This window comes from Parus major, chromosome 10 (assembly GCF_001522545.3).
Source record: "Parus major isolate Abel chromosome 10, Parus_major1.1, whole genome shotgun sequence".
Taxonomy (NCBI): Eukaryota; Metazoa; Chordata; class Aves; order Passeriformes; family Paridae; genus Parus; species Parus major.
Window position 1 is genome coordinate 2185099 of NC_031779.1, and position 27456 is coordinate 2212554.

A 27456-nucleotide genomic window follows, 5' to 3' on the forward strand; every position below is an offset into this window, starting at 1 on the left:
GCACTTCTGTGAGTGAGGATTAAGGTGTATTTCAGTGTTTGCCTCTTGGTCTGTGGCATGCAGGGATGTGTGGGTAAAAGGTGCTGTCTGATTTTGAAGCTCAGTAGTTGAAATGCCTCATGTTGAGCTCAGGAGAGGAAGGATTTCTGCAGATTGTTGGAGGTAAAAGGTGGGGTTGTGGAGGAGGAACTGTGTCAGGCCCTGGTTACATCCACAGGGTGAGCTGGGGGTCTTGTGGGCTTGTCACCTTAGAAGTGAAAGGAGAGGTGCTCTTCTGAGCCTCCAAGAGCATGTTTGGACATCAGTGAAACACCTGTAATGTGATTCCAGGTGTGGATACACACATTTACATGGTGGTACTTGAGAGCAGGATGTGGCCCAGGGCCTCCAGTGGGGATGAGGAGACCTGAAGCAGAGTGCTTTCCAGCTAATGAAGGCACCCTAGAAGATGATTAGCTTTGCAAGCAGCATTCCTGTGTGCTGGAAACAGGGGTGTTGTAAAGTTCACACTAAACCCTTGGAGATCTCTGGAGCAGGAGTGGTCTGCATGTCACAGCTATTATTGGGAAGGGTGGCTTCACTGCCTATCATCTGGCTTTGCTGACTTAGCTCTGTGGACCACTGCCAAACACAAAGCATCTTCTCCTTGGCCGGGGCCAACCCACCTACTTGGAGTGGGTGATGATTTGTTCCTCAACTCAGCTGGAAAAAATTAGTGTCCTTGTAGGAGGGTGGGAAGAGAGAGCATTGCAGGGTGGCATCTCCTGAGGAAAGAAGTGGATTGCTGGGTTTGGGAATTGAGCTGGAGCAATGGTCAGTGTCCCACTGCCATCTCAAGGTGGTCCTGTTGGGCTCCTGCAGACTGTTGGGCTGGGGCAGCACGGCCTGTTGGGTTTGGTCAACTCATTCCCTCCAAGGGAGGAATGCTGCACACAACAGCAGAGCCCCCCATCTTCACTCCTGCGGGTTGTGGGGGTGCTCTTGCTTGGCCTGAAGCTATCCAGAGCAGCCAGGCTCTCCTCAGTGTGCTGCTACTTCCCCCAGGCTCAGCCCAACTTGGCTCTCCTGGTGCTGGTGTGACATAGAATGAGGCGTAGTTCCCTTCTTGGCTTCTGATGCTGTCAAGGCGAGAAGTGCTTGTCATGCTCCTGATTGGGATGGGAAGCATCCTTTGGACTTGGCACTGTATCTGTGCATCCCTGCAGAGCTGTGCTGCTCATGGGGTGGCTCCCCAGGGCTCCAACAGCAGCCGTGCTGGCTGCCAGCCTTCCTGCTGCTGCTGCTGCTGCTGATCCAGCTGCAGATTCCCCTTGGTGCCACTAACATAAATCCCCGAGTCCCTTCTGTGTCAGACACAGACATGCAGTGGTTGCTTTGCAGTGAATTAGGTTTTAGAGGCTTTTTAAAGAAAAAAAGCTGGAAAGCTTGCCTTTGGCCCCAGAACTGCTGCCCAAAGAACAGGAGCAGGAAGAAGGGGGAAGGTGTGCATGGAGAGAAGAGATACCAAATGGAGGCAAGGGGTGTGGGAGGGAAAGACTGCCCTGGCTGCCTCCTGTAGCAGTGAGCATCCCTTCCCCTGTGCTGGCAGCCCCACAACTGCCAAGGCTGAGAGGAGATTTGCATTAGGGGTGTGATGCTGCTGCCCCAATACCTCTCCATGGCAGGAAAACTGTGGAGCAACTGGAGTTCTGATTCCCTGGGGACCTGTGAAAGCAGTATCACTCCAGGTCAAGGATTAAATCCATTACAGAGAAGCACTTGGGGGAAAAGCTTTGGATACGATGCACATGGATGCTGATGCATTAAAACCACTTCCCGTGGAGATCTTCCACAAGGCAGGTGGGGAGAGGGGTCGGGCACAAAACTGTCCCCAGAACTGCTCCAGCACTAATGGCTTCCCCAGCAGGTCAGGGGCATCCTGGTCATTAGCCTGGTGCTGACAGGAGAAAAAACCCTCCAGTCCTCAGCCTGCAGCCCCTCTGAGGCCAGAGGTGGCTGAGACCCTCCCTGTCACCGTGCCCCTGGGTCCTGTGGGGCCAAGCTGCTGCTCCACCGGCAGCTTAGCAAACCTGAGGAGGTTTTTCCAGCTATTTCTGTTCCAGCCACAAGTGTCACACAAGTCAAAAACAAATCCATTTAGAGTGATCCCAGACAGCTCTGACCACAGATGGTATCTGGGTCCCTGGAAGGTCGTGTTCCTTTGCTGTGCTCTGACGCCCAGCTGGGACGGCTGCCTGCACATGAGGTACAGGCAGGTGCAGGCAGGTGTGCCATGCCACTTCCTTCCTAGGTGTTGCCTAACAACTGAGAGGATGCAGAGAGCCTTAGAAAACTTGCCACATTATCAGCCCTTTTCCAGAATGGGTTCTGGAGTTGAAGCAATCAGCCATTCTGATTTGCTTTGAAAAACATATATTTTCAGTCTTCATGTATTTTTCCCTTCTCTTCCCTTCCATCTTGCATCCCCACACACTTCCTTTCATTCCCGTCCTTCCTCCTCCTTTTCATGAGCTATTTTCAAATGCCAGGAAGGGCGAGATCTGAGGGGAGGAGGAGTAACTGAAAGAAAAAAAAAAAAAAGGGTGGTAAAATTATTTCACACATTTATGGAAAAAAAAAAGAAAAAGAAAGTGTGGGTGTGGGGAAAGAGAACAGCTCCAGTTCCCTGAAGACAAAAAGCAACTTCATTCATTTCCCCATGTAGTTTTATCAGGTAGGAAGGTTTGGTTACATTTCTGCAGCCCTGCAGTTCCCAGAGAGGGTCCAAGTTGTCCCTCGTGCTGTGTTGACCTGACCTGGCACAGGATTGGTACTGGGGTTTTGGTACTGGGAAACTGGGGTAGGAGGATGCCAAATGAGGAGAAAAGGGAGGATGAGCTTCTGGAAAGTGTGGCTTTGATAAAGCCAAACCTGGCCCTGGGAAGAGTAGGGGAGATGTTGCAAATATCACCAGCTTCACAGGAAGCATTTTTTCACACAAGCACAGTGTGTTGGATGATTTCCTGTGTTTAATAAATAGGGTTAAACCCAGCAACAACAGCTTTTGCTGGGAATTAGGAGTTTGGGTTGTGATAAACTTTTTAGATGGCAAAATCTCCTTATGCTCAATTGGTTTTTTGTCTCACTGGTAAAACTAGAAATAACTATTTTGGCTTGTCCAACCATTCTCAAAACGTGATTTGTTTGTCTTAGTGGCCCTCTGACTCACAGCCACTAGAAAAAGGGGAAATAACCCAAATCCTCAAGGAAGCTTTTCTGAGCAGTTCACTGCTGAGGTGCTAGAGGACTGATGCTCTGGCTGTCCCACGTGGAACTTCTGTCCCCTTCATACCATGGAGCTTTGGAGAAGGCCCTGGACAGGAGGAATTTGGGAGATCCAGCAGCAGGCATTAGGCTGCCCATCTCCCTGTGGCTGAGCCTGGTGATCTTGGAGCAGGCTGGCATTTCACACCTTGGTGAGGGTGACATTTTCTTTGCAGTTGTTCCATGTTCGGAAGATGGCATTTCACCCCAAGAGGAAGCTGGTATTTATAAGGCAGGGCACTGGCATTTCATTCATTGTTACCATCCAGTGATTCAGACAAGGTCTCTTAGCTGGAAAGGTCAGCTGGGTCTCTGCTGTTCTTTGCTGCTTTTCTTTCTTCTTCCTATTTTTTTCCCCTAAGGGAAAGAGGGAAAAACAAAGCCAAGTCACATGCCAGAACTGCTGACTGCCATTTTTCTTGCCTTGAAAATTAAGGTGTGCTCAGCTACATAAAGGCTAGGATTTTCCAAAGTCCATCTCACAAAGGTGCAAAGGTGCAAAGGTCCTTATTTTGCTTTGAGTTTCAAAGGTGCAACCCAGAGCCTGGTGCTGGGGCGATATGGGTAGGTGGCAGCAGCGTTTGCCCCAGTGCTGTGTCAATGGTCACCATCGCCCCAGTTGTCCTGCATCATCCTCTTTCTTGGAGTTAAAGCCCATGGGAACCTAAAATTCCATCTTTTCTGGCCAAACACCAAGTTTTGTCCCTAGGATTGAGGAGTGGGATGGGAAAATCAAGTGGAAGTCCCTGCTGTGACTATGAGGTTCTTGCTGGACTGGGGCAATCTAGACACTGCCAGGGCCTGGAAAACATAAATAAAATCAATAAGAAGCTGTTAAATTGTGCCTGAACCTCTCAAGGAACAGTGTGGGGAATGCTGGCTGCAGAGATGTATCTGCTGCCACTCCGCGGGCTGTGGCACATTCATTAAGCATCTTTAAGATGGATACACCCCCCAGTTCACCTCCTGCAAAAGCCTGGGAATTTATTTCCTCCTGAACCGTGCCATCAATCACTGGTGACAGCGCCGCCTCGGCACCGCGTGGCTCAGCCACGGAACAGCCGGAGAGGCATGGTGCTGGCTGCCCTGCCACCCTGGAGGGGGCTGCCTCAGACCCCACGCCCTGCCTGTGAGGACAGGGATTCTATTCTATTCCATTTCACTGGGGGAAAGGCTGTCTCACACCACAAACGCATTTGTGCACCTTTTCTGTGCTCTTCAGGAACCCACTACCTTGTGTCGGCCTGCGGCCTGTCCCTGCTTCTCTTGGCCATCCAGGACTGCCTGCATCCATCTCTAATCCCCACGGGCCAATGGTTTAGACAGGAGTTGATGGTCTCAACTCTTCTCTCCCCTCTGTGCATCTCCCTGTCACCCTGGCCCCTTCCTTGGCTAAGAAGGCTTAGCTCCCAGCTTGGCATTCAGTGCTTGCTGGGTGGATGCTGGGAGCTTGCAGGGCCCTGCACTGTGCATAAATGTGAGAGCCTGAAATCTGGGCAAAAAAATTTTGCCGTGCCTGACTTGATGCTTGTAGCTTTTATCGGAGCAGCCAGCCAGGAGCAGGACAAATCCAGCGATCCGGGGCAGTCTGAGGGATGCCGACTGATGTCTGAGCTGCTTTGCTTCCCCTCCCTTCTCTGTCTGCTCTGTTAGTGATGCTCTGGACTGGAAAGATGTGACAGGTCCACTTAGCAGGAGGGAAGAGCATCTGGAGGGGGCTGAGTGACCCTCCTGCCCTGCACCCAGCACCCTCTGTCCAGCCCTGCCCAGACCCTGTGGCCGCCCCTTTCCTTCCTGGTGCTGACATTTCACCCTTCAGTGCTTTCAGCTGTCAGCCAAGCTGCACATTACTTCAATTTATGCAGAGGCCTCAATTCTACTTCTTCCTGCAATTTCTTCTGATGCTTTTAATTTTTTTCCCCCATATCAGCTGGGAACCTACAGATTATCCCATAAGAGCAGAATAAAGACTTGTCAACCTTTCTTACGTGCTCCTTGAGATGAAAATAACTTCCTGAACCCCTTACACTGCTTTATTTTCTGCCACTTCTGCTACTCTGAGTGTAATTTGACTGACTAAAGGATCTTGAAGTTAAGGTAAAAAAAAGATAAAGTAGACTAATAATAATAATGGTAAAAACTGCGCCTGAGAGGCCGATAAGGGCCTGGATATTCACACACCGGCATCGCCTGCCAGGGTAGGTGTGAGCCCAGCTTTTGTTCCCCAGCTCCATAAGCCAGTGCTGGGGGTGGGGACAGCCGGTCTCTGCAAAAATGGGATGTTTTTCAAGAGAAGAAAGGTATTGTGTCCCCTGTGATATGGAAATGAGCGAGGAGGTAAGGGCAGGGAGAGAGGATTTCTGATGGTAATGAGGTTTTACACTGGCTTTCTTGCCTTGCCTACATCCCTCCCTTTCAACTAGGATGGAGTTTCAAAGGCTGTTGTATTCTTTTCCTTGGATTATTTGTCTTTTTTTTTTTTAACCTTTCCTGTTGTGGCTTTTAAAGATAAAAGATGGGAGCCGCAATGAAGGAGAATTTTCCTTCCCCTTCATTGGAAGAGCTGGGAGATCCTGCAGGAGTTGTGATTACTGATGGAAGGATGCTATGAGCTCTCCTAGGCAGGTTAGATGGGCTTGGGAATGCATTTCCTCTCCCATCCTGTCCCACAGCCTCAGCATGGCTGGAGAGGGATGTGACCTGCTGGCTGGAGCAAAGGCTGGTGCCAAATCTGAGACCATGGTGGCTGTGCCATCTCCAAGCACCGTGTCACAGCTCTGTAGCCCTGCTGGAAACCAGCCCCTCCACAGTTGTATTCCACTTGTAACTCTTGGATTTTGCTTGTAGCACTTCCTTTGGAGAAACAGCCTCACTTTCCCTTGATGTGGCTGAAGGCTGAGTATTCCTCTTGCTCTTAACTTGGCTGCTGCAATATTCCTTGTGACTGTCCAGCAGCTGGGCCTTGTTTCAGTTCAAGTTTCCCTAGGTTCCAGCCTCCAGCCATGAACTCTGGTCCAGCATTTATCTGCTGCCTTGAGCAATGGTCTGTTTTCCAAAGCCCTTCCTCATGTTGGAAGCTGTGCCTCTTGATGGAACTGACTGGACACAAACTTCCTGTGCAAACAGTTTCTGGTGGAATACTAAGGCTTGAATTCAATTTCTTGTGTAAAATATGGGCTCTTTGCTGAAAAGGTGAATTTTCTCCTTTGCAAAGCCAGCGCTATTAGCCTATGGATGTAGCTCCCAGGGGAACAATGTGGGGAGCAGACAGCTCGGGTCAAGGGGAATGAGGGGGCACAGAGGGATCTGAAGCTCTTCCTGGGCAGTGGCAGGGTTGCTGTTGGCTCTGTGTTGCCACTGAATTCCTGCACAGCCAGCAGTGCAGTGAGAGCCTTGGCAGCGAGGCCAGCCAGGCTGAGCTCCACTGTCAGTGCTTTTCATCTGTTGTTGATCCGAGGAACTTCACTGGACCTCCCAGGAGAGCTGCCTGCCCCTTCTGTCTCTCCTGCCCTGCAGTGAAGGACCACTGAAACGTGGCTGCTTGCAGAAAGTGCTGATTCAAACCAGCTCTGCCAGGCTACTGTGGGTCAGGGGGGCTCCCAGGACAAATCCACTCTGGGCAGGAGCTAAAAGCAAAGATGCCTCATGGTGAGCTGTGCTGGTGTTAATTCTGGAGCTCCCTTTCTATCCAAAGCCCTTGAGCTCTGCTGGTGCTGCTCCCCCCCTGCCCAGCAGACATTGCTGCTCAGCTGTTTGGTTTTATCCCTTCCTATTTTTACAAGAAGTGACAGTTAATCTATTCAGTATGCACAGGGCTATGTGGGGTGTTTAAACAATCATTTGCATCCACATGTGGTGATGGCTCTGGGGTATCTCCTGGCAATGTGGGTTGGTGTGGGATATATTATGCTATAAAAGTTAACGTGAGCTGTGCTGTGTGGGGCAATCCCATGGCCTGTGGGTGCCTGGGGTGTCAGGGGTGTCACCAAGGGGTGTGTGGGATGTCTCCTATCAGACCATCCTGCAGATACTGCCATTGAAGGGCTCCCAAGCACAGCCAAGGGTACCTACACAGCTTGTCTGCACGTCCAAAAGGACCATTAGCCAGGAGGAGGAGGTGAAGGGGGAGCAAGGGAACGTGGCAGAGGAAGATAAGGCCATGGAGCGGAAGATTTGTGGGAAGTTAATGGGCGTTGAATTGGCATTATGCCCCAGCAAGTTCTCATTTCCCTGGCTCTGTGCTGGCTCTTCCCCAGCCCAGAGCAGGGAGGGAGCAGGATGCAGCCACAGCTGAGGGCTGTACCCCAGAACATCATGGCCAGGGAATGCAGGGAGCCAGAGTTTGTGGCCCTGGGACCTTGGGCACACAGCAGGTGGCAAAAGGGATAAAGCAAAGGAAAATGAGGTTGCTTCACTGCTGCCCCATGGGTGATGCTGAGGGAGATGCTCCATTTTAAATCAAACTCAGATCAAAGTGGAGATGGCTCCTCTGCTGCTTGGGGATGCATAAGGCTGTGTCTGAGCTCATAACATAAGGGCAGCTTTTACTACTCAGAACTATCTCCTTGCTCTGCTTCACTCTTCAATGCCCTCACAACAACCCAATATTTGCTCTGCTTCATATTCCATTGGCTTGGAAGAGCTGGAGGGGGATTGCCATGGCTTCCCCACCGGGCAGGAGTGGCAGCAGGGCTCGGCCTCTACCTGCTCTGAACTGGGCAGAATGCTGGCTCCATAGGAGAGTTATTTTTGAGGCTTCCTTTTTTCTAGCACTGGGGTAGGGTAATTTCCCCCCACTTAGCTCAGCCTGCACCCCCAGGGTAAGTCTCTGAATGAGGAGTCAACGTGCAGCAGGGCTGGGAACTGGCAGTACAGTCCAGCCCTGTGGGAAGCACTGTGGCTTCCCATGGGGCAGAGAGAGGCCATCGCCTCAGCCAAAGCAGAAATGCTCCTGTGCTGTTATCAGCTCTCTGGCTCAGGGATAACAGCTCTTCTCCTGTGCCTCCAGAGCACTCTCAGAAGCAGCACCATAACTGCTTAAGTCCTTCCTTCCCTCCCATGTCCTTGACACACACCCTGGGGAGGGCCACTCTGGGAAGGGCTCAGCAGTCCAGGAGTTGCAGCAGTGCTTGGCAGAGGCTCAGGTGCATCCTTGATGGGGTGCACCAGGTTTGGGAGCCACTGGAGAGGGGTCAGCCCTGGGGATGTGTCTGCAGTTGTTTTGGCCCCAGCATCTGCATTTGCCTTCCTTCATGTCCCCCACAGAGCTCAGAGCTGCCTGGGAGAGGTCTGAGAGCAGCGAGGGGATGTGGTGGGATGGTCACCTGCAGGCCAGGCCCTGCTTGATCCAGCAGTTTGTGCAAGACTTTTTTCCTGCTCTCCTTGCCTTGCTCAGGCCTGCATGGATGAAATGGACTTTAGAGCCCCAAATCCCTTAATCTCCAGTATACTTAGCAGTATTAGCCAGACTACAGAAGTCATATACACAGTAATGGCACTCTGTGGAGGACACTCTCACAATTTCATGCTGGAAGAAAACGTATTATTCATTTTCCCCTGTCTCCCACCCATCTATGCAGAAGTACGTTGGAGCCATGATAGGAATATGTTAAACATGCAGAGAAATGTCATAGCTGAAATACAACCTGTTCTCCTGGCAATTAACCCAGGCAGCTTTGAAAAAGCTGTGCAGGGTGAAATCTGCTCAAAGTGGGGCCTAAAGCTTCAGCACATCTTAGCTACTAATGCTAAGCAAGTTATACTAAGCAATTAATATCCTTTACTTCTTTACAACCCTCCCTTTGTTTTTATTAAGCATCCCTGCTAATACATTTAGCAAAGCTTGCAAAGCCTTTCAAAAAGCATGATCAGCTTCCATAATCTTATATACAGAATGATCACAAGCACCAGATCTAATAGACTCAGAGCTAGTATGATTACCACTGGGTGGAGCAGGAGGTTATAAATTCCTGTGGCTGTAGGTGACCACCCCAGGAGAGTTTCCCATCAGTGGTGTTCTCCATCTCTTTTTCCTCTTTTGAACACACATTGCATTTCATCCCCATTATGGTGGACAGTGATTATAGTTTTTTTCCTATCAATTCATATATGTTTTAATACTTGATGTAAGTCATCATGTTGTGATAATTTCCTTACCAGCATTAATTCCACTTGAAGTAGGTAACAAGTCTTTAACTAGTGTATAATTAGACTATAACAACTGGCAGGACATAACAGGAGCTCTATAATTAAAATCATACCCTATAATTCCACTAAAGTTACGAATGCAAATATTAAAAGGATTACTTGTATCTACAATAATATCACCTACTAATAGAAACCCACAAAGGGTCCTTAAGAAAACATATCCTTTTCTAATATATATAAGTGCAGGTGCAGGGATTTCATCAGCATGTGCTTCAAAATGACAAACATTTTGCTCATTGCACATGTCTTGGGGTTTAATGGTGTTACATTTACAGTTGAATCCTTGTTGTTCCCATATACTCTTTGCCACCTGTATCCACTTTGTGGCATCCATACTTTCTGGTCTATGGGAAAGAGGATGATTGTATTGTGACTTAGTGCAACTATTGGTTACGTGCTGTACACTGAAGCATTGTATTATCAAGACAGAAACTGTGACCTTATTGTTAATGGGGTCATAATTGGCCAAATACCACCAGGAGTGAAATTCTCTTCCAGTTGTACTGTCCCAAGCTACTTTTCAAACCTCTGTGGGTAAGGTGCTGTGTGCTCTGCAAGCTTGTAATTGCTGCCACTGTGGAGTGCATCCACAGTTGAGTGTGGATACATCTAAGAGGTGGTGAAAGATTGCCCTGGACCATTCCAAGTGCCTCTGCAATCAGCCAGTGGTCTCTCTCACTAATTTTCTCCCACAGAGGCAATATATCAGATAAGAGCCATTGATTAGTTCCCAGTGTTAATAGAGAGGATTGCAGTGGGTGTTCTAATTTGCTTAAATCACTTGTTGTTGCACTTAGTTTATTTAGGAGCACTTCAACATCTATACTATTTAGGACTCCCAATCCTGTCCCTGTAATACCTGTTGCATCCCTCTTTGTTTGCTCTAAAGGGGGATGAGCAGGGAAAGGGTAAATCCTGGGTCAACACTTCACAAGTGATGTTAATTGTATACTATTACTTCTTAAACTATTATCTGTCATCACACAACAACTGGTATTAAGTCTTGAAGAGCAGCTGGTATTATCAAGGCAATGAGACCTGTCCTGCTGCTTACCTCTACCCAGGGTAAATTATAAACCTTATCTGATGAACACCAGATAGCAAAAGCCTTCCTGTCAGGTGTTTCAGGAATTGGGAACCTTGTTCCTATATAATCTAGGAAAACTATCTTCCCTTTGGATTTGTTAACTTTCCACTAATCCGGATCACCCATCATATTTATCCTTAGCTATGCTGTAGCAGTAACAGAGTCAATAATACCAAGAGTAGTGAGATGTTCCATTCATTCTTAGCTGATGTGAGAGGTTTTCCAGGAGTCAGTCATTTGTCAGCTGGCTGGCTAGTTCCCACCTGCCTGATGGGAGAATGGTGTATCCATTTTGCCTTTCCTAAACTTTTAACACACAAACATAGAGAGATGGTATATGGTGCTTCCCACTTGGGTTCCAGTTTGTATTTTCATGAGAACATGTTAATTAAAATGTCATCTCCAGGTTTTATATCATGGACCTGTATTTTCAGAGGTGTGGGCTGATACCATTGAGCATATTCTGTTATTTTCAAACCCCTCCTGCATATATATCATGTATTGTGTCAATCATTCATCAGATGAGACCAGTATGTGTCTTATCTGGGTATTACCTTCTTTAATTCTTTAGTTCTTCTAGGCTCTGTGTCAACTCTTCTTGTTGGAAAGGCTTCTACCCAGCCTGGTAACTGATGTATTATCACTAACAAGTGTATTCATTGCTGCTACATCAGCCAAGGCACTTCCTTCCCTAATTTCTGTAGTGGCCTTGGTATGTGGCTGGACAATGTATTACAGCCATTTCTCTAGGAACCTGGGGCTCATTCCAGCACTTGTATATTTCTTTTCCACTTGATACTTTTTTCCCCAATGATGTGAAAAATCCTCGTTCTTTCCATAGCTTTGCCATTGTGTGGCATACCCTGAAAGCATACCGAGAGTTTTTTGGCTTGTTTCCGTTTTCTCTGTTGTTCTGTACATGTCAGGGCTGCCAGTTCACCCTGTCCTTGCTGGGAGTGTGCTGTAGTTGCACTAAGCAATTAATACCCTTTATTTCTTCACAAGGTGAGGAGACAGTCCCTCATCTTTACAGCTGGGTGTTTGTACGTCCCACGTCTGGTGCTGCTCCTGTTTGCAGAGCCGGTAACTGATGGCAGAGAAGACTTTACTGTCTGAGGAATACTTATGCAAACAAGCACAATGGCTTAATAGGGAACACCCGGAGAAATCTCCAAAGAAAGCACCGTAAATTCCCCTTCCTGTGGATTTATGGGGAGTTTTTTCACAGATATTTATGGTTTCCCAGGTGTGCTGTTTTGACTCCTTAGTGCAGATTTGCATGGCATGCTCCAGGAGCTGATGAGAGGGGAACATTGATGGGGCAGCCCAGTGTTCATACCAGGATGGTAATGATGGAAATGGTTTCTTAATCCCTTGGTGAATTCCTCTTGTGTGTGCCAGCTCTGCCAGCACCAGCTGAACACCTGGAGAGGCTGACAAGTGAGGCTGGGTGGATTTAGGTGTCCCTGATCAATTTAGATTGTCCTGATGCAATGCAAGGGTAGGTCACCTGCCACAGCCCTGTCTGAACGTGCTGCCCCATCCACCATCCACCCCTGCGGGGCTGGGCCACACCAGCACTCCCCTGCTGTTGTCCACAGCCAACCCATTGAATCACATCTCTTTTTCTCCTCCTTTCCAGGTTCCTTGCCTCACCAGCAGGTCCTTGTAGGATTTCAGCTCTGGTAAGTGCAGCTGTTTTCTCTCCTCACTGTGACCATGTCTGCTGCAAAAGTGTTGTGTGGAATTGGAGGGGCACTGGGGCTGGGCACCACCACTGCTCCCCAGGCAGGTGGAAGAGCCTGACTGTGCTCCTGTTAAGGAGCCAGATCCTGCACTTCATCCCAAAATTATTTCCTCTGTGTGTGAAAATATGCTGAGACATGTCTATCAGTGCCCTCCCATAATCCATGAACAGAAACAGTGTGGGCATCTTTAATCCTTCCTGGGTAAACTCTGTTGGATGGGAACTGAAAACTCTGGTGATTGTCATGATGACTGTAATGAAAGCTGGGAGGTGTTTCCACTGGGTGGGATTCAGGGGACCTTTAATAATAAGAAGGTGAACTGATGGGGGGAAGGAGAGCACAACCTGCCTGGGGATTTTTGTCTAGAAGCCAGTCTTAGAGGAGCATTTAGGACCTGGAAGAAATGTGAATGGCAGAAGCTGCAGCCCTGGCTGCAAGCTAGTGTTGTCACCTGTAACCTTTGCAAGAATGTGCTACTCTCAGGCCACCCTCTCTGCCACAAGCCACCCAGCTGACTCTCTGGGGGACCAGGGGGTAGAGGGATAACATTTCTGGGCTTTCTCAGGCTCAAGTCTCTGTGCCATTCAGTGTGTGATGTTTTCACACTTCTAAAGTCCCTATGAGTTTTCTAACCTTACCCTTAACCCAATTAGAAAGGGTCCTGGTTCTGTGCTGAGGTAAATTAGCAGGAGTGTCTCACAATCAGCATGGCTACCATGTATCATGTCATCTTCACCTTTGCCCTCTTGACGTGTTCTCTTTAAAAAGTACACATTTATCAAAAAAAGCAGCCTCTTGGTTTGATGCTATCTGTTGGTTTGATAATTAAGTCCCATGGAAGGTACTGACATCAGCCACGTGCTCAAGGATTTGCCACCCATGTCCCAGGTTGCGTGGCCCTGTTGAACTTGAGGGGTTTTCTTTTCTTCAGCTGCAAATGGTTCACTGCCTGGCGCCTAAAATTATTGAAGGGAGGATTGTTATGGTGATCTCAGGGTTTTGGGGTGCTGCTAGCATGACCTTGCTCTGAGACAGAGCTGTTCTGTGACAGGGACACCACTGTCTGGAGAGTATCTAACCATGGCAGGGGGAAAATGAGGGTTGTGGGTCCTGGTGCTTAGGGAACTGCCCTGATGTCCTCTCATTGTGCATCCATCTCACCAAAAGGGCATTGGGCATGGTGTGAGCTTACCCCAAAAGCTATTATTATATTATATATGATATATATTATTATATATATTATATTGTGATCTGTGATGCTTTGCTCGTGACCTTGGCAGCCTCAGCTGGGGGAACCTCAGGCCCTTGGGAGAGCTGTGCTGTCTTGAGGAAGCAGCAGTCCATATTCCAGCACATGGAGAAACTCCAGCCAATAGGGGGATGAACCAATCAAGAGATTTTTCAGTGTCAGGGCTGTGTTACATTGGGAAGTGAACACACAGCTCTGTCTCTCCAGACAATTTCTGCAGGAGCAGCTCTGGCCACACTCCCTCCAGCAGCAAAAAGCAAGTGTCTGTAGCTGCAGAGTGGGGACAGGCAAGACAGGACCCTGGTCCCCCCGAGAAGGGGAGAAAGTGGAAAATAGCCTGGAGCAGGGCTCAGTTGGGGAGATGTGGCCATGGTGGTAGAATTGCTTCTCCTGACACAATATAATCAGCTCATGGCTTCTTCTCCCCAATCCTCTTACACCCCTCCCATTGCACATCTCTCCCCAGATGTGGCCATGTGTGTTAGCACAGATAAAAGCTCTCTTCCCACACGGGCTCTTCTCCCCCACCATGCTTAATCATGAGCCAACGTGGCAAACAGCCTTCCTGAGAGAAGCCCTGGGCTTGGCTCTTCGCTCTCCCTCCCTGCCTCCTGCCTCCTCTCCCTCTCTGCCCTGCACCCTGGGGCTGCCCGCACACCCCTGCAGCCTGCACAGCCATCACGTGCCTCTGATAAATGAGCTTCATCTGCACCCAAAATTAATCACATTGTCATGCTGGCAGAGGATGAGGCAGCTGTGTCGAAATGCCTGAGTCCCTGGCTAATTTATCACAGGGGCTGGATGCAGAGCTGCTCCACAACTCCTGCCGCATGGGGACATGCTCCGGAGAGGCAGATGGTGACGAAGAGCTGTGAGGCCTGGGAGCAAATGCTCGAGAGGACACATTCTCCTCCTCCTCCCCAGAGCTCAGCCACTGATTTTCAACCAGAAGAACCTATTGGGGGATTGCCTGTGCCCAGGAGGGCTGATGCTGCTGGTGACAGCCTGGCTCCTCTGAGCCACCTCAGACCTGGAAGCTGATGTGTCCTCCTGCACTGGAGCATGCTCAAGAACCTAGAACAGAAGACTAATGAGGGAAAATAATATCAGGGAATTATTCCAGGATTTCCAAAGCCATGGTTTCTGTGGATGGTGGAAGCAGGAGGCACCCAGCCAGGCTGATGTGTTTACTTCATTGCTCCAGTTTTGCTCATCGGAAGCAAAGTGCTCACCAGCTGTGCCCATGCTGCCTGTGATGGGCTGGGATCAGTATGGAGAACCAGCTCCAGGGCCAAGAGCTTCCAGCTGGGCCAGTTCCTGGTACAGGACAACAAGGATGGGGGCCAGTTGTGATGTTCACTCCTGGTATTGTGCATCTTTCTGGGATCCACATCATCCTGCTTGCTTGTTGGCTGCCAGCTGCTCCTCTCCATTTCAGTATGGATTTGCTGGGCAAACCCTCTTCTCCCAAGTCCATCCCTAGGACAGATGTGGATTTCTCCAATATATTCACTCTTGCTTGTCTTGTGGTAATTAATTAGTAATTCCAGACCAGACTCAGCTCTGGAGAGCTCGTTAACTAATTGGATGCCTTCCAGCAAATCCCAGCAGTCCCTTCACGATGGGAAAGTCATGTGTTCCTTTTCTGCTTCCTGATTGCTTTGTCCCCTCATAGTCGATGGGAGCACCTTGGAAGAGATCCACTGGGGCTGCTCTCCTGGAACTAGCAGGGGGCTGCTGACAACACAGCAGGTGCTTCCTTGGGGATGCATAATAATGGACAGCAAAGCAAAGCAACACACAGATGCCCTGTACAGTGGCTGGTGGCATCCTTTGCTGTGCTCCCAGCTGCTGGAAGAGGCTGGAAACCTGCTCTGCCCACTGGTCTCTCAGGGTTTCACACCAACTCTCTTTGCAGATGTTGTCAGATGTGGGTTTTTTCTTCATAGCCTGGCATAAATGCTGGAAAACTGTTGTCCTGTGCAGTCTGAAGCTCTGTGTTGTTCACACTTTGCTGTCATGGGGAGAACTGGTCCCATGTTTCTCAAGAAAGGAGGCTTTTAGCAATAAAATTGAGCTGCTGGTGCTCCCAGCAGCTTGCCCAGACTAAACAGCAAATGTTTTTTTTTAAACTTTAAATCTTAACTTAGAAGGGCATGGACTCCCTTAGATCAGCCATAAGCTGGTGTTCAGATAAACACGGTCTTTCGAGGAGGAAAAAGGAGGGTTTTGGTCTCCTGTACATCTGAGGGCCACTGGGCACCAGCAGTCATGGGCAGCTGAGCAAGAGACAGTGGAAAGCTCAGTCTGAGCATCTCTGAGCCTCCTCCTCAGACCCTGCAACCTGCTGGGCTGACCCAGGAGCTCTCCTCTCTCCTCACTCTGAATGCTTCAGAGTGGATTTTGGGGCTGGGCTGTGCTTGTGACTCTGTTTCCAAGCTCTTTGGAGTGGCAGATGTGTGCCTGGCTGTGAGCAGGAGACATGTCTGACCTGATGTTCATCCTTATTTCAACTCCCTCAGGGCCTTTGGGGGATGATGATGCAGCCTTCAGTCAGCACAGAGGAAGAATTACAGTTCTCTTGGCTCAGCTGCATGTTCAGAATGAGCTGCTGCCAAGACAAGGGCTCCCATGGGTGCCACCCCTAACCCTGGTGGCATGGTGATGGGTCCTGGTGGTCAGCATTGCTCAGCCTTGTTGAGGCTGCCTTATTTTTTTCCTACGCTCTTATGTTTTTAACTCAGGGCTACAGCTGAGGTTTTGTAGTCACCCCTTTGCCAAAACATGACTGGCTTGTGCCTGCTGTTGAGTGGAGAGGCCAGGTAGGAGCCAGGAAGCAGCTGAGATGTGATGTGGGGAACTGGAGATGTGTGGTCACACCAGAAAAAGAATTGGTCACACTGCCTAGGAAATAACAGCTCAGATTTCAAGAGAGTGTGTTGAGAGGGTGGAAGGAGCCTGGCAGCAGAGGATGGAGATGCTGGGGGACTCCAAGAGAAACCTTTGCTTGGGCTGTGTGAGGAGAAGTGCTGAGGGTCAGTCCCAGGTCTCACAGAGGTGTCTGGGCTGCTGCTGCTGCTGGGACAGGGCAGGGCCTCCTGCCAGAGTCAGGCCTGGGCAGCCACTGCTGGCTCTGCTCAGCATTTACCATCCCCTGGCTGGGAGGGAACCCAAACACTACTCCAGGAACTGCAGAGAGAGGCATCCCCAGGATGCTCCAGGGAGGCTGAGCCACCTCAGCAGAGGGAAATGCTTGTCTGCCCAAAGAAAAGGCTTTTCCAGACTCTGTTAGAGCATGGGGAGAGAGACTGTTGGGGCTATTTTGAAGCAATTTGTGGTTGGAGATGCCCAAGTCTTTTAGGAGACTCAGAGTACAGTTTCCAAAAGGACCCATTCCCTAGAAATTCAAATTAACTGGCTCTGCAGATCCCTGTGTACCAGAAGGCAGGACAACACTCAAGGATTTGTCATGGCAGGGCTGACATCAGTCTGCTTTTTCCTAGGTGCAAATAACTGTGCCACAAATGACATCAGACTTTGCTATCCATTAACAATCTACTCCTTTGATCTTTTGTCAGTGTGAAGGAACTGGAAATGTTTCTTTGGGTCTAGCCCAGCCCCAGGGTAGTAAATTGGACATCTCTTGTCCTTCTGTCTCTTGTAGAATCCATATGGATGTAGTGGATTTAGTGGCATCTTGCATTTTCCTGTGTCAAGGCACAAATAATGGTATTTCACCCTGGCATCCAGCGGTGCAAAACCCCTGCAACCACATTTTGGAGAGGGCTGTGCTGGGAATCCCCACCTGTGCTCCTCTGAGCTCAGCCTTTGGGGGTTGGGCATGGTTTGAGAGGGGTTGTGCACGGTTTGTGTGGGGGTTTGGCATGGTTTGGGTTTCCTTGAACCACCATGCTTTTGGACAGAGCTGGAAGCACCAGCCTCCCTGGCACACTCCAAGGCCAGCTCCAGGGAGCTGAAATAACCTCGTGTGACTTTGCAGAACCTGGTTTCTAGTCCCTGTCATTAAACACCCAGCTGTTGAGATCTTTTATATGTATTCAAATTGAGCCTTGGCAGGCTTAGGTAGCAGAGAAGCTCGCCTCAGTGACCAGAAAGATCTGTGAGCTCTTAACGCAAACTCCATCATACCTCAGCCAGGACATGCAGGGATCTGAGCATGCCAGGGATGCTTTCACGGGCTGAGCTGCTGAGACTGGGTGGGAAACTCTGCTGTCTTACCTATGGTAACTAAGTACATATGGTAACATACATACTCCTATGGGTATCCAGCCCATAGGAGCTTCCTTAGAGACTGGGGTCTCCAGACACCAAAAGAAGTACTCAGAGCCCCCTAAAGCACACAGGGGCTACATTTTGTGCTGAGGTCTTGAAGGGAGAAGAGGGCTCAGCATCCTGAGATTTTCCAGGCAATGCCTGAGCTGAGAGTAAGGATAACTGCCTCATCACACTGGAGCTGGCAGGAGAAGATGGCTGCTCCCCTAAATTCCAGATTTGTCCATCACTAGCGATAATGCACCAAGAAATAAATGTCACTTACAAAATTTATGGGAGAGCTGCTTTGCTAGTCTCCTTTTTTAAGGTTATACTAAAAATTAAAGCACATCTTCCCCCAAGGGGAGCGGCAGGCTGTCACCGTAACAAATGTCCCGGTGTGTCACGGAGCAGCACACATGTGTGTGCAGACATCGAGAGGCAAGTGGAGCCACTCACGTGGCTGGTTAGCTGAGGAAAATCGTTATTTTTATACTTACACTTTATATGGCAATTTCCTGGCCGCGGAAGAAAAAAAAAAAAGGAAAAAAAAGAAAAACACCGGAGAGTTACACAAGCTCAAAACCGAGTTCCCAGTATAAAACCTGGAGCGTGACTTCTTTATGCAGCGGAAGCGGGTGCGGGCACACAAGGCACGGCCTCCGGCTGATGTACAGCATCCCATCCCGGCAGGGTGGGATCCCGGAGCCCCACGGCGTAGGCACCATCAGCTTGCAGGAGGTGTTTTTTTAAGGCTAAGCAGGGGATCGGTGTGGCTTTAAGGACTGTTTTCCCTCCGTGCCCCTTGCGGGGGGCGGCAGTTCGAGGAGCGGCTCCCCGCGGCCGCTCCCGTGCCGCGTGTCTGCACGGGGAGCTCCGCTCGGGGGACGTTCATCAGCCCTGGCAGCGGAGCTAATGCGATTAAGGGCTTTTCTCGCCCTCCGCTCTGTGCTCATTAACATTTCCCTGCTAAGGAGTTTAGAAGCGTCGCCTCATCTCGCCGCAGCTTTGGTTTGTGCTGAGGGGAGCGGGCGGTGCAGGGGGGGCTCTGTCCGGACAGGGCCGGGGCTGGGAGAGCCGCTGCAGTGCACTGCAACAATGCACTGCAACAATGCACTGCAACAATGCACTGCAACAATGCACCGCTGCAGTGCACTGCAACAATGCACTGCAACAATGCACCGCAACAATGCACTGCAACAATGCACCGCAACAATGCACCGCAACAATGCACCGCAACAATGCACCGCAACAATGCACTGCAACAATGCACTGCAACAATGCACTGCAACAATGCACCGCTGCAATGCACTCAACGATCCCAGCAAGGAGCGCTATTTCTGCCCGGGACTGGGAGCTGCGGAAGGCAGATGCCCTGGTTGAGGGAGGGTGAGGCTGCCTGCCTGGTTGCCTGCGAATGGAGACCTACAAACAGCTTCTCTGTGGTGTCACAACCTCATTCTCTGCGCAGGCAGGGAGAGAGCCCAATTTTGGAAGCCTCCTTCCCAGATCTCACACTCCAGAACCAGGAGAGATATTTTTATTTGGTCTTACAAGTAGGTCTTGAGACATCTCTAAGTGGGTGCTTCATAGTCTGTGTAGAAATAAAAGCCTCCCATGCACCACACAAAGCCCTTCACAGCAGCCAGCCCGTGGCTTTGCCCTGCTGCTGCCACCCTGTGCTCTCCTTTTGCTCCATGTCCCTGGCCAGCTCTCCTGGGGGCACCTAGAGCAGGCTGACAGGAGTTCTGACCCCTGCCCAGCAAAATTTGATGCACAAGATGCTTCTAGACTTTATGTGGTGGGTCCCAGATGTCTTTTTAGTCACCTGTAATGTGTCAGTCTGTGTTGAACCAAAGAAGAAAAGTGTGTTTGATGATTTTTTTTCCTGAATATTTTAATTCTTCCATCCATAAAACCTGATTTTCCCATGGAAATTGTGTTTCCTGTTTGAAAACAGGTTGTTAACACGCCACTCAGCACTACAGAAGGCTGCTTTTCCAGGGGCTAATACTTTAAGATTGACTGATTTCAATATCTAGCACACTACATCCCCTGATTCAGCCTTTTCCCTGCATCATCAGGGCTTTTGTGCTTTTCCTTTCTCCGATGTGGATCCTCTGTTGCCTTGCAAGACCCAGGCTCCTGCTGCAGCCTGGCTCAGCTGAGCCGAGGAAGACCTCTCCACTCTGCCTGCCTGGCTATTTCCACGAAACCTCCAGGAAATTAATAACTTTGAGATTTTCAGCTGTCACTCACAAGCTGTTGAGTTTGCTGAGTCTGAGAGTAATTAGGGTAGACAGACAACACGTGGAGCACGTGATGGCACAAGGCTTGTTTTCTTAAGGAAACCACGCCAACAAAAGAAAAAAAAAAAAGAAAAAATATCTAAAAATACTGCTTTTCAATTTTTTTTGCCTTGTTCTACCTGCAGATAGCTCTTGACTGGAAGTAAGGGAATGTTGGCTGCCTTAGGGTGGTGTCCAGCACTGGGTGCTGTGTGGGCAGGATGGGTGTTCTTGTCCCTGCAGTCCCTGGGGGACACGGGGCTGAGAACCCAGCGTGGTGACTTTGGTCCCTTTGAGATGACACCGGGTGTGAACGAAGGATGTGACACGAGCATCTCCTGCAGTGCTGTGCTACTTCAGGGCAAACCCATCAATTCAGAGTAGTCTTTTATAAATAAAGGCTATTTTAATTAAAACCACACATTGTTAACAGTCTATTACATTGCACATTCTGCTGAAAAGCAGAGCATTCTTTGAAGTATCTGTTAAAATACCGAATAGTGAAGCCATTAAGGGATTTTGGCTGGTTGCTGAGGGTGCTACCTTCAGCCCTACGGTCTGTGTCCTGCTCCAGGCCACCTTGGTGGCACAGGAGGTCTCAGCTGAAGCAGCCAACATCGGGTTTGGATGTGATGCCTGATTGCTTTGTATGCCCCATCTTGCCCTTTGGAAGGGGGACATCAGGAGCAAAGGGCAGGCAGGGTTGTGCCAAGGGAGCTCCTGAGCCTCTTACTGTGTTGGGAGGAATGGAAGATGCTGCCTAAGGCTTGTAGTGGAGCCTCATGCTGCAGGCAGAAGCAGGCAGGAGGAGAAGGACGAAGGCTGCTGCTGAAGGCTGCAGTTCCTGGTGAAATCACTGCCCTCCAGGGTCCAGCTTTGTGTCTGGGACGCTCAGAGAAACCCAGACCCACACAGTTTCCTGCCCATGCCAGCTTTTATTCTCTTTACCCGCTCCTCTCTCTCGGTGCTGGCGGGCAGCCCAGTGCCAGGCTTTTTATGGTTTTCTTTTTGTCTTTTTCAATGAGAATAAATCTTTTATCTGTTGACTGTGAGACTGTGCTGCAAACAGAGTCATACAGATCTTGTGGTTTTTTTTATAGCCACCTCCATCTTCCAGGTTGATGGTTTGCAGCTTGGTCAGTGCCTGGAGTTGACACCACTGCTTTGGATGGAGATTAACCCCAGCTGCTCCATGCTGGAGACTGAGATGCAGGGATGGAGACCTGCCCTGCCACCCCCATGATGTACTGAGTGTAACAGGAAAGGGGAAGCATGTGGCTGGAAGGAGGCAGATACAGGGCAAGGAAAACCAGCTCATTTTGCTTAATTATGACTGACTGTGACAGCCCGCATCTTTAGTTTGAAAAGTATCTGTGAGGTACGGGTTGCTTCTCTCAAACAGGATAATTATGTTAATTAAAATGCTTTCTTTATGGCAGTTCTGATTAATAAAAACAGTTCCAGTGCTCTCTTTAAACACGCTAACCTTCTGTTGTGCAGGAAAACTGGCTTTTCTCAGCAATTTATGACTTTTAAAACAGATTAGAGTGGGACAGCCTGCTGCTTTCACACAGTAACGCTTCCTCCCCGGGGGGAGAGCAAGGCAGCCCACCAGCACAGTGCCCTGCTCGCAGGGAACAGACGGAGCAGAGCACTCGGGCAGCGATGCCGGAGCAGGCAGCAACATGTGCCCGTGTGGGAGCTAGGGATGGGAGGCGTCAGAGAGCTCTGCGAGAGTGCCAGAGAATAAAAATACCACTTATTTCTCTAATTGCTGTTTATTTCCTCTGCAAAGTATTGCGATAATTAACAAGCTCCCAATTAAGAAAAAATTGTGTGTAGAGGAAAAGCAGGTATGGGTGCCAAGAGAGCTGGGTTTGTGCCAGAGCGTGGTGAGGGGCAGTGGTGGTGGTGCCTCTTGCTGACCACACGGGATGGGGTCCTTTGGGGACTCCAGCACTCTGCAGGATGTGGTGATTTCCCACTTCCTCACCAGAGACCTTTCCCAAGATGACAGTTGTGCTTCTGGAGGTTTGAAAGCTTGGGAATTCATGTGACCACTTGGTGTGGCTGCCTCGTGTTCCATCCTTTGCTGGTTTGCTGGTCCTTGAAGGGGTTTACTTCCTGTGGGTGGAGGTTCAAGGCCTCCGAGCACAGTCTGGTGTGGGTTTGGAGAGGGGCTGAGCATCCTCCACTCTCCTGAGAAGCAGTGGCAAAAACTGGGGGGGCTTGGTATAGAAATACAGGTATGCAGATAGCTCTGAAAATATAATCAACAGGCAGCCTGGTGTTCATAAGGAGGCACCTCTTGGTGTTCATAAGGAGGATGGGTTTGCCACACACACTTGTCTGCAAATGCCAGACCCCAGCCAGATGAATGATTCCACTGTGGCAAGGAGGCTTTGTGTCCTCCCCACCCTCCCTTTTCCTTTCATCACACCTTTCCCCTGGCTTGCTACCCCTGCTGGGCCAGATGCTGGAGCAACACATGAAACCATTCTTAGCTCCCATTTCCCAGGCCCAGCAAGGGACTCTTACACAGGGCAGTGACTTACATTGGTCCCTTCCCTTCCTCTATGCCCAGGAAGGGACCAGCACCTCCAGCAGCCCCTCCTCAGGTTCACGGTGTGCTGCTGAGCACTATGCTTTGGCAGGTGTTTTGGGAAGGGTGACACCATCCTTCTGCCCTGCAGGTAGCTGGCCAGAGGAGTTTGGGTCTGTTCTGCTCTGCTCCTCCAGGAGAGGAGGAAAGTGAGTGCTTGTCCCTGACTCTGTGTAATGCTGCATGTGACCAACAGCCCTTGCCTAAAGCATTAGTTTGCCATTGAGCTGTGACTCCTGATGTAGAGCTGGTTGACTTCATTGGGTTTGCTTGACCTGGTGAACAGTTGGCAGGCAGCCCCAGTTCCCCGCTCTTGCCACGTTTGAAGTATTTTGGGAAGGATTGGTGTGGAGAAGGGGAGTAAAAACCCCGATAGGCTTTAGCATATTGAGTGTAGGCCAGGGGAGGGTGGTGAGGGGCTGTGGGGTGGTTTCTGCACACATCCAGGGAGGCAGTTTTGCCCTTTGGTGTGTTTGCAACCCACAGTTCTTGGTGAGCAGTGCAGCCATTCGGGGAAGCTATCCAGAGCTTCCCTGCAGGTTATCCCCCCAACTTGGGGGGCTGCAGCCACCCCAGCATGGCTCCAGCCCCCTGGCACAGCCCTTTCCTTGCCCTGCAGGCTCGGCTGGGGCTGGCTCTGCTCCACTCCTCTCCTCGCTGCCCCGTTTACCTCTGCTATATTTACATGTCTATTTTATGATTTCAATTTTTAATGCTTCTGCTCTTTGAAGATGCTTAATGCTTTGGAGTGGAACATTTTCTTCTGAGTCCTGAGTGCCAACTGAGGACAGACCAATAAATCAACTAATAACTGGAACCTCATTTTCTGCTCCCATGGCTGTGAGTTAACCCTCCTTGTGCCTCCAGGGCTCTCCTGGTGTTTTCCATCTCCCTGGGCAGGAGAGTTGCCTATGCCAGCTATGAACATCCTCTTGCTGGGCAATGTCAGGCCTTTGGGATTCCCACGCTGGGCTGTATTTTAAGTGGTGGTTTCTGGTTTTATCTTAAGTCATGGTTTGTAGCTGCCACCTTCTTTCCCCTTTCTGTCACCACTGATCCCAACACCTCACTGGGTCAGCAGAGCTGGAGATGAGGAAGGCAGCTGGTAGAAAATGGGTAGCATGGTGGGTGGGTCTGGCAAGTCACGCAATGAGACCCAGGCTGCTCCAAAGCTCCTCATGATGGGACAGCCAAGTGCCTTCTTTGTGAGGCCACAAAATCCAGGACCTCCAACTGTGCTCTGCAGGGATGACATCCAGAGAAAGCCACTTCCTTGCTGCTTGCACAGGGAACTCTGGCTCTGCTGACAACTTGTGGCAGAACTGGAGGAACACCTCAGGAAGGCATCCCATCTCCCTTTCACTGGCAGCTGGAGCTGATGAATCCCCAGCGCAGGAGAACGTGCTCTGCACTATGAGTCTAACAGAAAGTGGCAGATCTTAGGTAAATCTTCTTTCCAGCTATTCAGCCTAGCCCCCAAGGGCTGAGGACTTTCCACACTGCTGCCCTCATTAATCCGACTCTATTTCCTGTTCTCATTCATCTCAATAACATCTAACTGTTTAAAGAAGCACCTGCTTTTACCTGATCCTGCAGCGAGGTCTGCAGGACGCTTGCAGGGCATCTGTGTTTCCCCTTGCATGTCTACACCTGCAGACTTGGATTCAGGTGCTAGCCCTGCTCTCAAGATACCTTCCCTGGGACAGGCTGCTGGCCTTACCTTGCTCTAGTACTTCACTGCCTGTTGAATTATGAAAGCGCTGCTTGTATCACCTGGCAGATGGCCACAGAGCTGCCTCAGCTGCTCTTTAACTTCTGACTTCAAGGTGTTGCATGCATTAGCCTCATCTGCTCTGCATCTGGAGCCAGCTGTGCCCACAGGCTGTGCTAATGTGGGGTGCCCAGGGCCCTGGGGAAGCCCTGGCCTTGCAGAAAGCAGCCATCCCTAGGCTCTGCTCCCCTCAGGGGGCTGTGGTACAGTACTGCTGTACAGTGGGCAGGGGTGCAGGCAGAACGGGCAGGAGGGTCCCCTGGGCCAGCAGCACATGGGGCTGGACACACCAGTGTCCTGTGCTGAGCCCTGACAGCAGGAGGGCTTGGCATCCCCATGTCCTGGTCCCTGACCAGAGGTGCTGGAGGCCCTCTGGTCTCTCCACGCCCTGGCACCAGCTGGGTGCCCTTGGCACTGCTGATCCAGAGTGGAAGTAGGCTTCACAGAACTCCATGGCTGTCTAATGAAGTGCTGGACCTTCCTTAAATGCTCTGTGAGCCAGGCACATCTCCTGGTACGTTTCCTCTACCACAAAATCACAAGGCTGCATAGCAGGAAACCAAGGCCATGCTATTCCCATCTTTGTTTTTTGTCCCTGTGATGCTGTGGGTTTGCTTCTGGGGGCTGGGGCTGCACTGCAGGTGCCCAGCAACAACCAGGAGTGGGCTCAGCCACGGTTTGATTCCCTCTTTTGTGGTCAGAAGTGATTTGTCCCTAGGGAGCTCTCACAATCCTTGCCTTGGCACAGCCTGGTCTCCAGCCAGGAGGTTTGGACTTCTCCCCAAGCCAGGACATGGTTTTGGCAAGCCAAAGTGCCCAGGGCTGGTTGGCAGACCTGCTCTGGTACACAGCTGATGGCTCAGGCTGCCCAGTGCCATCTCCTTTGTTCCCAGTGAGTGCTGGGAAAGGGTGGGGAAGGGAACAGAGCCCTTCTTCCAGCCTGTACTCGGTTGCTCTCTGATGGCCTACCTTGTGTTTATCCATAATTACATTGTGGTGACACAGCTATGGTTTCCAAACCCATACACAAATGCTTAATAACCCATGGGAATGCTTTCCCATTTGTTAAGGGGCACAGGCTGGGTCCATTTGCCCTGATCCTGTGCAAGCCAAGCATGGGACGGCATCACAAGGCTGGTCCCCTCTCTGCTGGGGACCTGCCCTGGAGTGATGCCACCTCTGTCCCCTGCATCATCCATCAGATACTCTGGAAATGGAGGCAGAGGGTATCAGGGGTAAAATTTTCCATTGGAAAATGTATTTTTTTATCAAACTACATAACCAGAATCTGCATGTAGCCATGGAGCCAACATTCAGGTGGGAGAATACTGAAGCAAATCATTCTGGCTTCTGTCTGTTGACAGTGTCCAGGAAATTCAAATGTGTCTCTTTGATTTGATGTGTTTTGACTTTTATGTTTTAATTTAATATCCAGGTTGTATTTAACATTTTATTATGGTTCGTGCTTGAGAAATTAAATACTTTTTCCCTTACTGCAGCAAAATTCCTGAATATTTCCCAGTGAAATGCCAGAGCTTGGGTTTTTCCTGAGTCCTGTCCTGCAGGTGATTTTGATTCCCTGAGTTCAGTGCAAAACAAAACTCATTCAGGAACTTTGCACGAACCAGATATTGGTTTGTTTTAGGCAGTTTCTGAAAATTCATGGCTATTTGTTTACTTGTGCCTTGGAAATACCCTGGAGCAGGTTTGAAGATCTGGGGAAGCAGCACGTGTCCTTGTCTGGCATTTGGAGGTGCTGCTGAGGCAATGCAGAGGTAGATTTATTTATGGCTTTGACCAGACCACCAAGGGATGGTGATGTCTGGGGAGCACCATGTCCTGTGCTGTTGTGGGTCTGTTGCTGGGGATGGCGCTGGGAGGTGGCACATCCCTCTGGTGGGTCCATCCCTCTCCCCTGCTGTGTGGCAGATGGACCACTCTGCTCTTGCTGAGACCAGAACAGCGTGGGAATGCCACAGATTAAAGCCTCCTTTGCACCCCCAGTGACCCCCCTGAGGGAAGTGGAGCTGTAGGCAGAGCTCAAGGAGACCAGAAAAGCTGCTGCGGCCAATGCCTGTTGGCTGTTTCCATGCACATGAGCACGTGCACAGGTGTTTGTGCATGCATGTGGGGATAAAACAACTTTCCAGGCAGTTCTTTTAACAACCAAATGACAGCTTGTTTGCTGCTAGGATTGCAGGCCTGCCTGGCAGAGGCTCCACACTAGAACTTTGGAAGCTGCCGCCAGCGAATAGCCAAACACATTTGTACAGGATCAGTCGACAGCGTGTTCCAGCCTCCAGCTCTGGCAGGGGGGAAAAACTGATATCTCCCTGATATATGTGTTTCAGCACCAATTATCCAAGCCTCATTTGCTCTAAACTCACAAGACCATGTCCCATGACATCTATTAATTGCATTAAAGATCTCTCATTATCCTAAATCTCCAGGATGCCGGGCTGGAGTGGCTCATGCCCAGGTTTTCTGGGGGGCACACATGTGTGGGCACATGGGATGTAGGATGCATCTCATTCAAGGCAGGCAGGGCAGGCACAGCCACCGCTGGCAGCACTGGCACGTTCCTCTCAAGTTTCTGTTCCCAGTTATTCACAGCTGGGTTGTGGCTGATCCCTGGGGCTGGATGTGACACTTGGCTGGGAGCAGCCTGGCAGAGCTTTCCTGTGGTCCCTGAGGTGTCGGTTCTGTGAGGGAGCCATGCTGCCAGCACACCACACCACACGCCACCAAGCACGAGCCCAATGCCCCTTCTTTGCCAAATACTTATTGTTCCTGCTTTGAACTTCTGCAGAGTGAGGTTTGCCAAGGCTCCAACATGAATCATTAATTAATTCCTGGAGGGCTCTTTTTTTCTTTTTTCTTTTTTTTTTTTTAATGTTGTTTGTTTTGAGTGTTTTTGGTTTTGTTTTTT

At 50.0% G+C, this 27456-nt stretch overlaps 1 protein-coding gene across 2 annotated transcripts in view; it reads left to right on the forward strand.

Moving 5' to 3' along the window:
* Positions 1-27456, forward strand: part of LINGO1 (leucine rich repeat and Ig domain containing 1) — a 153444-nt gene that overhangs the window by 39103 nt on the left and 86885 nt on the right. For both annotated transcript variants that reach the window (XM_015639131.3, XM_015639132.3), the window contains one exon: positions 12240-12282. The gene's annotated coding sequence lies outside the window, so the exon portion shown is untranslated. The remainder of the gene's footprint in view (positions 1-12239; positions 12283-27456) is intronic.